This window comes from Onychomys torridus, chromosome 3, assembly GCF_903995425.1.
Source record: "Onychomys torridus chromosome 3, mOncTor1.1, whole genome shotgun sequence".
In the NCBI taxonomy this organism is placed as follows: Eukaryota; Metazoa; Chordata; class Mammalia; order Rodentia; family Cricetidae; genus Onychomys; species Onychomys torridus.
The window spans coordinates 144,055,259-144,069,188 of NC_050445.1; the positions used below are offsets into that span (position 1 = coordinate 144,055,259).

General features: G+C 38.9%; 1 pseudogene; it reads left to right on the forward strand.

Annotated features, from left to right (window-relative positions):
- The first annotated feature begins 516 nt into the window (after positions 1-516).
- On the forward strand, positions 517-737 carry LOC118580308 (annotated as a pseudogene).
- Positions 738-13,930: the final 13,193 nt, after the last annotated feature.

Genomic DNA, 13,930 nt, shown 5'->3' on the forward strand with positions numbered 1-13,930 from the left:
ATGAAGAAGAGTTCCTCTATACCACATCCTCACCTGTTGTTTTATTGACTTTGGTAATTCTGACTGGTGTAAGATAAAAATCTCTAAGGAGTTTTGATTTCCATTTTTTGGTTTGTTTTTGTATTGGGATTTTGCTTTTTGGTTTTTGGTTTTTTGTTTTGTTTTTTTGTTTTTTGGGGTTTTTGGGTTTTTGTTTTTTTGGGGTTTTTGTGGGGGTTGTTTGTTTTTTGGTTTTTGGTTTTTTGGGTTTCTTTTTTTGAGGAAGAACTTCAAGCTGAGTGGGGAGGAGGGAGGAGCTCTGGAAGGACATGAGCAAGAAGAATATGATCAAAATGTATTTAAATTTAAAAATTGTTTTGAAGGACAAAAATACAATAAAATGACATTAAAACAAAATAATGTTTTACTTTTAGAAAGATATTTAGGACCTGGTGCCGAGGGCCTATACTGGACAGTGAGAGTTTCTGGAGGGCCTAAGCCATGCTTGTATCCTCCTTCCTTAGAGCTGCTGCCACCATGGGCCTTGAGTTTGGGAAGCTGATGCTTCTCAAAGCCTTCTGAAAGGCTTGTTACCCTTTGAGCAGCAAGCCTTCCCAAACTACTTTAGCAAAGGCATCCCCAATGTGCTGTGCCACACTCACGAGGGCATCCTGTGCATGGCTCCGCCATTTGTAGTATTTTATCTGATTTACACATGGGGGAACAAAAGGAAGAATCCAGCCGTGTGGATGGATTGACAGTTCCCTGCCTTTGAAAGACCCTTTTCTGGGAGAGGAATCTACATTGTAGTGTCTTGAAGACACAATAAACTACTTATGGGCTTTCCTGTTCAAAAAGAGAGAGAGAGAGAGAGAGAGAGAGAGAGAGAGAGAGAGAGAGAGAGAGAGAGATGTTTAACATTCCCAGTGCTTCTCAGCTATTTGTTTCCTCTTTTGAGAATTCTTTGTTTAGACCTGAACCCCATTTTAATTGGATTGTTTTCTTTCTTCTTTAATATTTATTTATTTATTTTACACCCTGAACTCAGTTCCTCCTCCCTTCTCTCCTCCCATTCCCTTCCCCCACTTCTCTTTGAGCCCCCCATCCTCCATTTCTATACAGAAAAGGGCAGGCCTTTCATGTATATCAGCAAAACCTGGCATATCAAGTTACAGTAAGACTAAGGACTTGCCTTTATATTAAGATTGGGCATGGCAGCCCAGTATGACAGGATTGCAAAAGCCAGCAAAACAGTCAGAGTCAGCCCCTGCTCCCACTGTTAGGAGTCCCACAAAAACACCAAGCTACATAATATGCAAAGGTCCTAGGTTGGTCCTAGGTCAGTCCAGATGGGCTTCCTGGTTGTTTGTTCAGACTCTGTGAACTCCTATGGGCCCGGGTTACTTGATTCTGTGGTTTTCTTGTGATGTCCTTAGCCCCTCTGGCTCCTATAATCCTTCTTCCCTCTTTCCAGCAGGATTCCCCAGGCTCAGCTTAATGTTTGGATATGGACCTCTGCATCTGTTTCCACAAGTTGTTGGATGAAGCCTCTCTGGTGACAATTGGCATAAGAACTTGTTCCAGCATATCTAATAGACAGGACAGACTTATAGGGGTTGCTGTCCCAATCCCTCCATTGGAAGTCTTGCCCGGTCACAGTAGATGGCTAGTTCAGGTACATATTCCCTATTGCTAGGAGTCTTAGCTGGGGTCATCCTTGCAGATTCCTGGGGGGTTTTCTTGCACCATGTTTCTATCTGACCCTGAAGTGCATGCTCCCTTCCAGTTGTGTCTTTCAGTACATTTTCCCCTCACTCCCACCTGAACCCTTATGTTTCCATCCCTACCCAAACCCCAGGCCACCCATGAAATCTCCTCTATTTCCCCTTCCCAGGAAGACCAAAGCAATCCCCTTCAGCCCTCCTTGTTACTTAGCCTCTCTGGGTCTGTGGATTGTAGTATATTTATCCTTTACTTTCTAGCTAATACCCACTTTTAAGTGAGTAGTTATCATTTTGTCTCTCATAAGTTCCTGTGTTGAAGTCTTGCTCATCAGGTGCACAGTGCCAATGTGGTCAAATCTACAGGAAGTTCTGCCTACTCTCAGTTACTAGATCTTTGTAAACTGTGCCCTAGGTATGAATTAATGCTGCTCCTGAGAAGTGACTGTGTTCTCCAGGGTTGTTATGAAAACTATAGAGGGTCCTTCTTCTCCTCTGGTTTCCTGTTTTTTACAATGTAATTTCTCAATTTTCCATATATTTGCATGTGGTTCCTCCACAGTGACACCTGCCATCTTGATGAATAGAGAGGGCTGCCAAGTCTTGTACCTACAACTTCCCAGACTGTGAGCTCAGTGCATCTTCATAAATCATCCAATCTTAGGTATTTTATTACAACAGAAAACTGATACATTATTTTAAGTTTGTAAATTGCATTAATTGACTTGTTTCCCTTTAAATATCTTAAAACTGAATTTGTTTTATAATTTCCTGTCTATGTAGAATGTCTTTTGATGACATTCTTCCTCACACTTTTATTTCCTTCCCATCCCCTGCCATCACCCTTTTCTTTCTACATGTCTCTTCCCCATATTGATGTCTTTTTGTTTAGTTTTGTGCTGTTTGTTTGTTTTCTGAGACAGGGTTTCTCTGTATAGCCCTGGCTGTACTAGAACTCGCTCTGTAGATGGAGCTGACCTTGAACTCACAGAGATCCACCTGCCTTTGCCTCACCAGTGCTGGGATTAAAGGTATGTACCACCATCTCCCTGTTGTGACTCATTGAAATTTACCAGTTCTATCCAAGTAACTAGGGGTGAGTGTAGGGAGGGAATGAAGTTCTAAGAGAATATCATTGTTTGACATGGGAAAGGTCATGTCAAGGTCCAAACCCCAGCACATTGGGAGTGGCAAAGCTTTCCCTAAATGAAGTTCAGAGGAATGGCAAAGCCTTCTTCAGGTCTGAGTGTGAATGTTCACAGTATGTGCAGAAAATGTCCACTGTAGTTTTTTCCTAAGATGTTTATGGGCTGAAGACTGCTCCTCTACAGAGACTGCTCTTACTGAGACAAACTAAACTTGACTCCTTGTTTGGCTGTATACCATAAGCTCTGCCTACTTGTTCAGGCACATGCAATAATTTTGTCACTCTGTTTAACTTTACATAATAGACATGTAGTGCTTTCAGGGTGCTGCATCTTGTCCATCAGGGAGCCCAGATCAACTCATCACAGCTTTTCTATGTCCATCCATGTGTCTGTGTTTCCTTCACTTGCTCACTGCTCCAGTTCGGTCAATCTCTGGAGCTATGCAGAGTGTAAATGAAGAACTATATCCATAGAGTCTGGTGTGCTCACTGAGAGGGGCACAAATGAAGACAGCAATTACCCTTCCCTGTATTTATCAATAACGGATCATTTCTGAGAAAGAGGCTAATGTTGCATGAATCCAATCACTACACAAGACTGAGTGTTAACAGATTGAAACTTGGATATTAAACCCATTACTGTCAAAGGCAGCTGAATGTAGGTACCCCATGATGGTTCATAATGACAATTCCAGAAATCATAAGCCATTAAAAGAAAAATCTTGGTGGCAGATGTTCAATATGTCCCAGTGGGGTTTGGGTCAGGAAAGTTCCAGAAGCCTCCAAAACAACATGGGATACTTCAATTGCTTCTGGTTGCTCATCAAACTATATTATAAGACACTGTTTATAGTCTTTTAATAGTCTTTTTGCCAGTTTTAATAGTGTTTCTTTGTTCTGTATGTTTAATTATTATGTGGCGAGGGGACTTTTTTCCTAGTCCAGTCTATTCGGTGCTCTTAAAGCTTCTTGAACCATTATAGAATCATCCTTAATTAGGTTGGGAAAATTTTCATCTAAGATTTTGTTAAATACATTCTCTGGATTTTTGAGCTGAGTTTCTTCTTCTTCCACTCCTATGACTCTTACGTTTCAAATTTTTATAGTATCCTAAATTTCCTGGCTGTTCTGTGTTAGGAATTTTTAAATTCAACATTTTCTTTGACTGATGAATCTATTTACTCTATTGAGTCTTCAAGGCCTGAAACTCTCTCTTCCACCTCTTGTATTCTGTTGGTGATGCTTGCATCTGTAGTTCCTGTTCACTTACCCAGATTTTCCATTTCCAGGATTCTTTTCATTTGTGTTTGGTTTTGTTGTTGTTGTTGTTTTATTTGCTTCTGTTTCCATTTTCAGGTCTTGAAAAGTTTTCTCCACATGTTTTTTTTTTCTTGGCATTCTTTTAAGGATTCATTGATTTCTTCCATTTTTTGTTTGTCTTTTCCTCAATATCTTTAAGGTATTTTTTATATTCCTCTTTAAGAACTTCTATCATCTTCATAAAATTCCTTTTACGGTTGTTTCTTATGTTTCCACTTTGTTTTATTGTTCAGGTCTTTCTGTCTTAGGTTTGCTAGGCTCTGGTCATGCCATATTACCCTTTCTGTTATTAATTGGGTTCTTTTACTGACATTATAGGCATCAGAATTTGGGATAATTGTAATTCTAGGTGTTGATTCCTGTGTTTGTCTTTGTTGAATGCGTAGTTTGTTCCTTTGATTCTCTTTCCACTCTGGTCTTCTGACCTAAATGGCCTAGGGTCTTGGTGAGTCTTCAGATCCTGTAAGGTATTTCCTCTGGGGTTTTGGGTGCCTGGGGTTCCCAGATCTGACCTGGACTCTGGTAAACCCAAAGTCTTCTTCCAAAATTGTAGGCCAGGATATGGAACCCAAGGAAGGGGGTGCAGTCTAGGGTTGTTGGACAAGATTAAAAGAGTTTATTGGGCAGTGTGCAATGTCTTACCTGGGGTCTCTAGGACCAGTCTGGCCTCTGGAAATGCTGTCAGGATTGTGGGCCCTAGAGTGGAGACCAGGGGAGGGGATGCATTTTCGGGGCAGTTGGGCTTGTTTTAAAGAATGTTAGCAGATGATGACCAGTGTCTTACCTGGGGTTTCTAGATCCTACCTGGCCTCTGATAAATCCTAAAACTTCTAAAGTAGTAGTCTGGGATATGGAGCCCAGATGTGGGGGTGCAGCCTAGGGTTTGGGGGCAGGCTTAAAGAAGTTAAAGTGGGAGGTAGTTAGTGTCTTACCTGGGACTCCTAGGACCAGCCTGGCCTCCAATAAAACTGCATGAGCTGGGGGTCTCTATATCTGCCCTGTGCTCAGACAAAACCTAAGTCTGCTTCTGAAGTTTTAGGCAAGGATATGGGAGTGCAAACTTGTATAGCCACTTTGGAAATCAGTATGGTGGTTCCTTGGAAAACCAATCTACCACAAGACCTAACTATACCACTCTGGGGCATATATCTAAAGGATACTCAATCATACCACAAGGACACTTTCTCAACTATGTTCATAACAGCTTTATTTGTAATAGTCAGAATGTGGAAACCATCTAGATGTTCAGTCTTGTACAGACACTAAGCAAGCAACCAAAAGTGCTGTGACTTCATGATTGCCATAGTCATGCGATCCGCATAAGTCTGTCATGGCATTCCTCCCCATTGTCTACCGCTTTGGGTAATGTTTTTAATGAGTGCTTGTGTTTACATTTGTAACAGAGTAGCCTGCAGCTCTCTCTCCTTTCCTTTCTTCCCCATTTCATTTGTTTCGTTTTTTGCAATAGGGTCTCACACTGTTTCTTACATTGGCCTAGAACTCAGTATGTAACTCAGGCTGGCCTTGATCTCTTGGCAGTACTCCTGCTAAGGTTCTTGAGTGTTACAATTCTGAATGTGAGACATATAATTCTCTTTTAAAACATATTTAATTGTTTGTTTGTTTGCTTGCTTGTTTGTTTGAGATACATTTTTATTCTGTAGCCTTGGCTGGCCTTAAATTCACTATATTCACCAGATTGATATTGAACTCACAGAAGTCTGCCTGCCTCTGCCTCTCAAATGCTGGGATTAAAGGTGTGACTCAAAAGAGTTGGCCCTTTTATGTTTAGAATATAGAGAAAACACTGGCCTTAAATGTTTACTTGGAGTTTTTAGAAGTCATACTTGTATATTTGAAAGTTTAATTTTTGGAAGGATTTGTATTTTCTTTTCTTAAATACTTGATCACTAAGAGATAATCTGGACCTGAAGATATCTTTGGGGTAAGGTATTTACTAGATTAGGAACAACATTTATTTAACAGATTTAACACAATTTGGGTACTCCTATATGTTAATTTGGGTAAATTCATCTTTAAATATATTTGTGACTTTTGTTAAAATTATTAAATTTCTATTATTTTCTAACTGTGTTAGTTTCTTAGGTTCCTCTAATGAAGAGCACACACTTGTGCCTTAAGGAAAAACAATGTTTATTCTCTTACAGTGTGGAGTTCAGATTTTGGTTTGTTCGTTTTCTTTTTATTTTGTGGGGTCAGTATTTCATATCCCAGACTAGCTTCAAACTTACTCTAAAGAGGGGGAGGGCTTTGATTTGTTGATCCTCCTTCCCTGACTTCCTCAGTGTTGAGATTACAAGTGTGCAACGAAGCTCTACCTTGTAACCCAGGTGTGTAGCATCTGATTTGGACATGACCATTGCCATCGCTTGAATCAGAGACACCGTGACCACCCATAGAAGACTCTCATGGTTGTCAGCTTGACACACCTAGAATTTATTCTATCACATTGGCCTGTGGACGTGTTTGTGGAGGCAGATTCTTAATTACTAATTGATGTAAGAAACCCAGCCAGTTGTAGATGGTACCATCCCTGGGCTGCAGTTTATGGGCTATATAAGAAAAAATAACTAAACCTGATGAGGAGTTGCTCTGTGGTTTCTGACCTGAGAACTCACCTAAATTTTTGTATTATATTCCCCAAATATTGAGTAGTAACATGTAAAATGAAATAAACCACTCCCTCTCAAGTTTATTTGGTTCAGTGTTTTATAACAGTATCAGAAAGCTGACTAGTACAGTACCTACACTATTTTTTACTTCTAATGAAACAAGTCCTACTCGTGTTTCCCAGTTCTTTGAATTTCTTTCCAATAGAATTCACCTTCCATTATCATTATTAATTCTGCTGCTGGTGTCCTGTTTAAGTCTCTCTCTAAATCCACAGTGTAAGCTTATGTTGTTCTGCTAGTTATAATCTACTTGTTGAAGGGATCATTTAGCACTGACTTCAGGGTGGAAGACTTAGGAGGCTAAGAACTTTGGTAAGCAGATAGAAGCTTCTCATTAAACTATTGGTGAAATTATGTAGGCCACTCCACGTAGTTAAAAGGGAGGTTTATTCTGTGGGGTAACTTACAATGAAGGGGTAGGTTGCAGGGTCTGGCAAAGGTATAGCGCAGTCTGGCGGTGTTCTCTGGAGAACTCTGCTCCGTCTACCTCCAGCGTCCAGGGTCCCAGAACCAAGAGAGTGACCTCCTCTCGATCCTTGGTCTTCCGCTTCCTCCTCCACCCTGCCTTGTGGGCGTGACCATTACTGAAGCCTCAATGGGAGTTGGAACTTCCAGGCCAATGCTGGGATGGCTATCCACTACATTAAACATTTTGTAACAACAAAACTGTTTCATGTAGGTGCAGACCGTATGTATCCAGTGCCATTTGTGTGATAGCTACTGATCACTTCATCTGTATCTAGTGTATCTGAATGTATAGTGCTATTATAATTATTTTTTCTTGCATTTTAATTGAGAAACTGAAAACTCAAAACAATTGTGGGCATTGAAATCCAATCCACCCAACAATTCTGTGCTGCTGATTTTTCACTTAGCTGGTATTAGTAGAGTTAGTTTATTTATTTATTTATTTGTTTGTTTGTTTTGTTTGTTGTTTATTGCATCATTTAATTATGATTAATTTAAAAAGTCAGATGGTTTATGGCTTTATTCAGTGTAGCTGTATGGCTTGGTAGTCTGTCATAAAATACTATCTAGTTTCTTTTGCTATTCACAAATGAGTATTAGAAAAGCTATCATTATAAATGTCAGGACACATGGGGTGGTTATGGTCACAAGAAATCTTAAAATAGAATTCTTTTCAGTTTTTGTAAAAGCTGTGAAGTTTACCATATTTCAGTTTTGTGAAAGTTCCACATTAAGACAGAAATATCAAGAGGTGTGAGGCTCACCAGAACCAGTCAGTCCTCCCCGTGAAGACAGTGAGCCACCCCATCTTTCCCTGTGGGCTGGTGGCTACTTAAGGTGTCCCTCACCTCATCCTCAGAGAGGCAGACCAATTTTCACTGTGAAGTGATGATGCCACCAAGGTCTGAAGGTCCCACTGGAAGGTTTGAATGTGTGACCAGACATGTGTGTCTCAACATAAAGGAACAGGAAGTTATGGTTTCACAAACAAAGGCTTTTACAGCAAAGAAGTAAGAGAAATAAATACATATTTGGGTGTGTAAATGTGGGTGTTTTTCCACAATAATGATGAATTTAGAAGACAAAATTCAAGAAAGCAAAAACTTTCTTCAAGCTTCTAACATTTCTGTTTCATTAGTAGGTTGAAATGAATTTTGGTATTTTCTATTGCACTTTGGTCAAAGAATCACAGTGGAATTGTTAGTCAATTTGGTCTGAAGTGGCTCTATTTTCTCATGCTATTTGTCCTCATTAATAATTTACATTTTTCTGGAAATTCAGAGCTTAGTTGTACAGAGTTCAGAGGAAGTTGATGCTTTTTGGCTTTAAACCAAAAACTTGCCCACTGTGTGGTCAATTTTGGTTAGCTATTCTGATTCTTCATAAAGTGAACTGGTAGGCACCTCATCTCTTGTTCATGCTTTGTTCACAATAATGAAGAAAATAGGTCTGGAGTTCTTGCTTACAGACTTTGCATGATGTTAGAGGAGGCAAACAGCATGTAGGAAGCACAGCTTGTCCTGCACTTGCTTAGCTTCCACGGTAAAAATGACTTCCTCTCAGCAGAGATAAGGATGTAAACAGAACCATTAGTGTTTCCATGAGCAGTGTGATACAACCCCCAACTCCCATCTAGGGTGACAATATGAATTTTTCAGGAGCAGCACTGTCTCACTGCTAAAAATCTCTCAGTTCCTCATTTTGGTTCATGGACCATTCCTATTCTGTCTTCCAAACATCTGCACTCTTTGACAAGGTCAGGTAGACAACCTAACTCATCCTGCATCTGAGAGAAGCTTCTGATTCTAGAAAGCTCAAAAAAGTAGTTATTTTGAAATCTAAGTGCTTCTCTCTATCTCCTGATTGCAATTATTCCAGTCCTAGGAAGAATGTGACACACTTAATGACCATGTTGGGAAAAAAAGGTTTGAAGATTCAGTGTTTTGCTCAAATTTATGTAGTAAGAAAAGACTGGAGTCTTGGACTTCAATTAATAATGTTGAATGTTGAATGCAAGTTTACCATCCTATTGGCCAGGATATGATTAAAAACTTTGTGAAGCTTGGGCTCACACTTTTATCCAATCACTTGTGAGGACACTCTGTGCAACATAGTGAGACTTATCTTAAACCAACAAACAAGGAAAAAGTAAAACAAAAAAAAAAGCTATTTGTGTATCTGTATATCTTGTTAAATCTTCACAGCAATCTTGGAGGGAAAGTGTGTTTCTGTTTTGCTGTAGTCAAAGACTTTGTGAATGATCTGACTTACATGAAGTCACAGGAGCTTGTTGGTGTTTCCACTCAAGTCTCTCTAGCTCCCAGATCCATACTTTGTAGCAAGCTAAAACCCAGACTATATTAATTTAGTCTTAAGTGCTCGCTCTCTCTCTCTCTCTCTCTCTCTCTCTCTCTCTCTCTCTCTCTCTCTCTCTCTCCAAGAGATAGAAAGATGAACCAGGATGTGGGAATGGAGAGAGAAAAGTACTAACCAGAGATATTCTGGAAGCATCCACATTGCACCCAATGAACTTGCCTCATAATATTGAGATTAAATAATGTCTGTGAACTGTTTCAAGAGACATCTGGTATATGATAATGGTAGATTTGAGTGGTGACTCAGAGATATCAGTTTAAGAACCATGAAGTGGACCTTTCAGATGCATCCATTGATAAAAGCACAGGCCATACAAGCCTGATGGCCTCCCCAAATTTGATCCATGGAGCCCAAATTGGAAGAAAAGAACTCACTAATTTCCAAAGTTGTCCTCTTATCCCCATTTACAACCCATGGCATGCATGCATTCGATCTCACACACACTCATTAGACACAATGATAAATAAATGATAAATAAATTTAAAAGTTTTTTTTAAGTCTACAAAAGGAATAATGTAAGGAAACAGAAACTGGCCATGTAAGACAGCGGCAGCATAACCTAGTGGTGAGGACAGGAGGAAATTGTGAAACAGGAGGAAATGCTGGAAGTGGGAGCTAATGAAGGCTGAGAGAGCGGTGATTAAAGGCTGGCCAAAAGTTGGTAAAGGAAGAGAGAAGCAGGGAGTTCATCTCTGCTATAGTCAAGTGGGATTAGGTTCTCACTGTATTGTCAGTTTTTCTTCTGTTCTCCAGCTCTTTCTCCATTCCCCAACCCCAGTGCTCCATTAACCTCTGTCATTTGATTTGAAGAACAATTTAAATTGATTTCATAAAAAACAATCTGTCAGGTTTGAAAACATACAATCAAATGAAAGTAAACTTTAGTGAGAGATTTGAACATATTCTGGCAAGGGTGAGCTCATGGCAACAGACTATAGAATCAAATAGTCTTGTTTCCCTTCCTTCCTCTGTCATCATCTTTATCATCATCAACAACACCATCACCATGTATTGTTTAGAGTGAAGCCTGGGCATTTGTACATGCCAAGCAGTCCCCTTCCTTGAACTGTACCCCCAATCCCAAAGATGATTCTAAATTCTTCAGTATTCAGTGTTAGAAAATGAGACCACACTGATAATGTGAACACCAAGAGCTTTGAATGAAGACATGTTGATACAAAAACCAGTTTCTTCTGGAGCCATTTTGAGTGACCATGGCCCCATGTTTCAATGTGGAAGCAGTTTCATGAATTTTTGTAGTTTTAGAAAACCGAGAAATTTATAAATCAAGGAAAATATCACATAATTCATGAGTACATCAGAGAGGTGGGTACAGAAAGATGGGGGAAGCATTTTTATAGGCCATGAGATGACATTCTTAGCTTCCAGTGGAAGTTAGTGGTCTGCTAAGTTAATAGATTTCACCAAGTTTTTAACTATTAGTTACAGGATGTTAATTCTGACACAGGTGGGCAAAGAATGGCTGTTAAATGGGCTAAAGCTATCACATAGTAAAGTAATTAGCCTCTGGATCTACAACATTCCAACCTTTCCACTTCAAAGTACTTTTCAATCAGTAATCAGCAAATCATTCTTTGCTGACAAAGATTCTTTGCAAGAATTCTCATCACAAATCTATGGGCAAAATTCTTGGAAGAAAATTTCACCTTATCTCAGCTTCAAAGCATAAGCAATTGCGATTATTTTCACATACAACTGGTAGACTATAAATGAACTAGAGGGTGTATGGTAATCAATATTAGAGTTTCTTAAGTGTCTATCTCTTTTGATCACATGACTTCATGCATGAAATATCTAAGTATGTTCTAAAGTATAGTCAATATAGTTTTTAAATTAACAACAAAATAGTGTAAATGGTTTAAATATTCAACAGTAAGAGATTGTCTAATTATTAATTTATGCTGTATAAAAGTGATTAATAATTTATATCTTTAAAAATCTTATAGATCAATATTTATAAAATGAAAAAATGCTTATTATTTATTAGAAAAACTGAATTAGAAACATGATGTTAAACTTGTGTGGTGATGTACAGCTAAACTCCCAGTACTGAAAAGACTGAATCAAGAGGACTCAGAGTTCGAGGCCAGTCTGGGATACTTAATAGGTATGATATAACAGTTGTTACATGAAACAAAAGAAAAAACATAAAAAAAAAACCAAAACAAAACAACAAAAAAATCTGAGTCTGTTACTCAGTGGTAGAGTATTTGCTGAACACACATAATATCTTAGGTTTGATATCCCATCACCATGAAAACATCAGCCATAAGACCACTCTGTATGGAAAGACATTAGCATCCACTGTAAATTTTCTCTATGAATAAAAGGCTAGAAGAGCATACATTAAAACTTTTATAGTGGAAATGTGAGTGCTTAAAAGTAATTCCTAAAACACTCTTAGCTGTAATAAATATAATTCAAAAACAGAAAGTAATTTTAATTTTTTTCAAATGGTAATGCAAGAAAAAATTTCAATCAACCTATTACAAAATTAGGAGTGGAGGACTACAGTCTTCTCCTTTTACTAGTGTTTTTGAAAAGAATACTTTCTGGTTTTACTTTCTAGCAGATACATTTATCTTCCCTGTCTTCAAATATCAATTATGGACATGATTTGCAGCATCTGACATGGTAGCTTGGTTCTTTCCTATCCGTCAGCATCAGCTTTCATCATGCAATTTCCTCTTTTCTTTTTGGTCAAGAGGAGGGGCAGAAAATCATGAGCTTGAACATCACTCAGAGGCGATTCAGTTCTGCCTTTTCTCTTGGAGCCTTTGAGAGGATACAGAACAGAAAACAGCAACTTGTCCCCCAATTAGGGATTAATTCCCTCCACAATAATTGTTTTGGGTGGAAACACAGGTAACAGCTGCTTTTATTGTTTTTCTATCACATGATCTTATGTTCTCTGCAGAATTTCAGATGAGAACGGGATTGATGGGGAAGCCTTGTTGGTTGTGTTTGATCTGGTTGATTCTGGCAGCATGTGGAAACTGGAGTTCAGCACAGGTTTTCTTTCTGAGTGTTCTGTGACTTCTGCTGTGTCCTAAAAAATAAGGTAAAAGGGGGTTGGGGATTTAGCTCAATGGTAGAGCTCTTACCTAGGCCTTGGGTTCGATCCTCAGCTCAAAAAAAAAAAAAAGGTAAAGCGTTCTATGGAGTTCATTCATTACTCTTTAACTGGATCAAGTGTTTATATATTATCCATCATGAAGAACTTAAAACAGGAGCCAGGTATGATGGTTCAATGTACTTGCTACACAAGCCTGACTGACCACCTGAGTTTGATCCATGGGACCCTCATAAAGGGGGAATGAGAGGACTCACTCGGTAAAGTTATCCTCTGGACAACATGCACCCTGGCTCAGCTACCCTCACCCTCAACAGCAATAAGGGTGAATAATGATTTTGAAAAAGAGTTCTGTAACAGAAAGATTCCTTTTTCTCAAGAAGTAAGGCAAAATGTAAGTAATTTCAGAAAACTTCATGAATTAAAAAACTAGAGAATGCTGTTACATGTGCAGCTTGTATTCCATACTATCTGCTGGCTGTCATCTCAGTTATTAATGTCAGGGATAAGGTAAGTTACAAATATTTACTTTTCAGTAATAATTGATATCTATTATCTGATTGGATCCCTTGTGGACATTAACTAATGACTGCTGCATAGTGACAGAATTTATTTTCATATAGGTTCCTTTGGCAACATCGTATACTAGAATATAATATGTGAAATAATCATGTACATGGAATGATTTGAAATTAAAACCTCAGTTTGTAACCTGCCATGCCCATCTCTATTGCTCCCACACCCCACCCATGCAGTACCCCTTTCTACTTTCCTGGTTGCTGCAGTTCCTCCAGGTTCTGTACCGTCTGAAGACTTGGAGCCAGGAGCCTAGGATGTGATGAAACATGCAATATTTAGGTTTGTTTTTTGGGAGAAGGGTCTAAGTTACCCCACTCAGTAGGATAGTTTCTAGTTTCATGCATTTATCAGGATTGACTCTGGAGAACAACATGTAGGTGTGACTGAGTGGAGAGGCTGGAGATCTCAGGGGAGATACATCTGTACTTTCAACCCAAAATGTTAATCAACAGCAGTATAAAACTACATATGTTGTCTCAAAAGTGACGTCTGGGAAACTCTGATAGACATGCATGATTGAAAAACACTACAAGAACATTTTTACATTCATGTG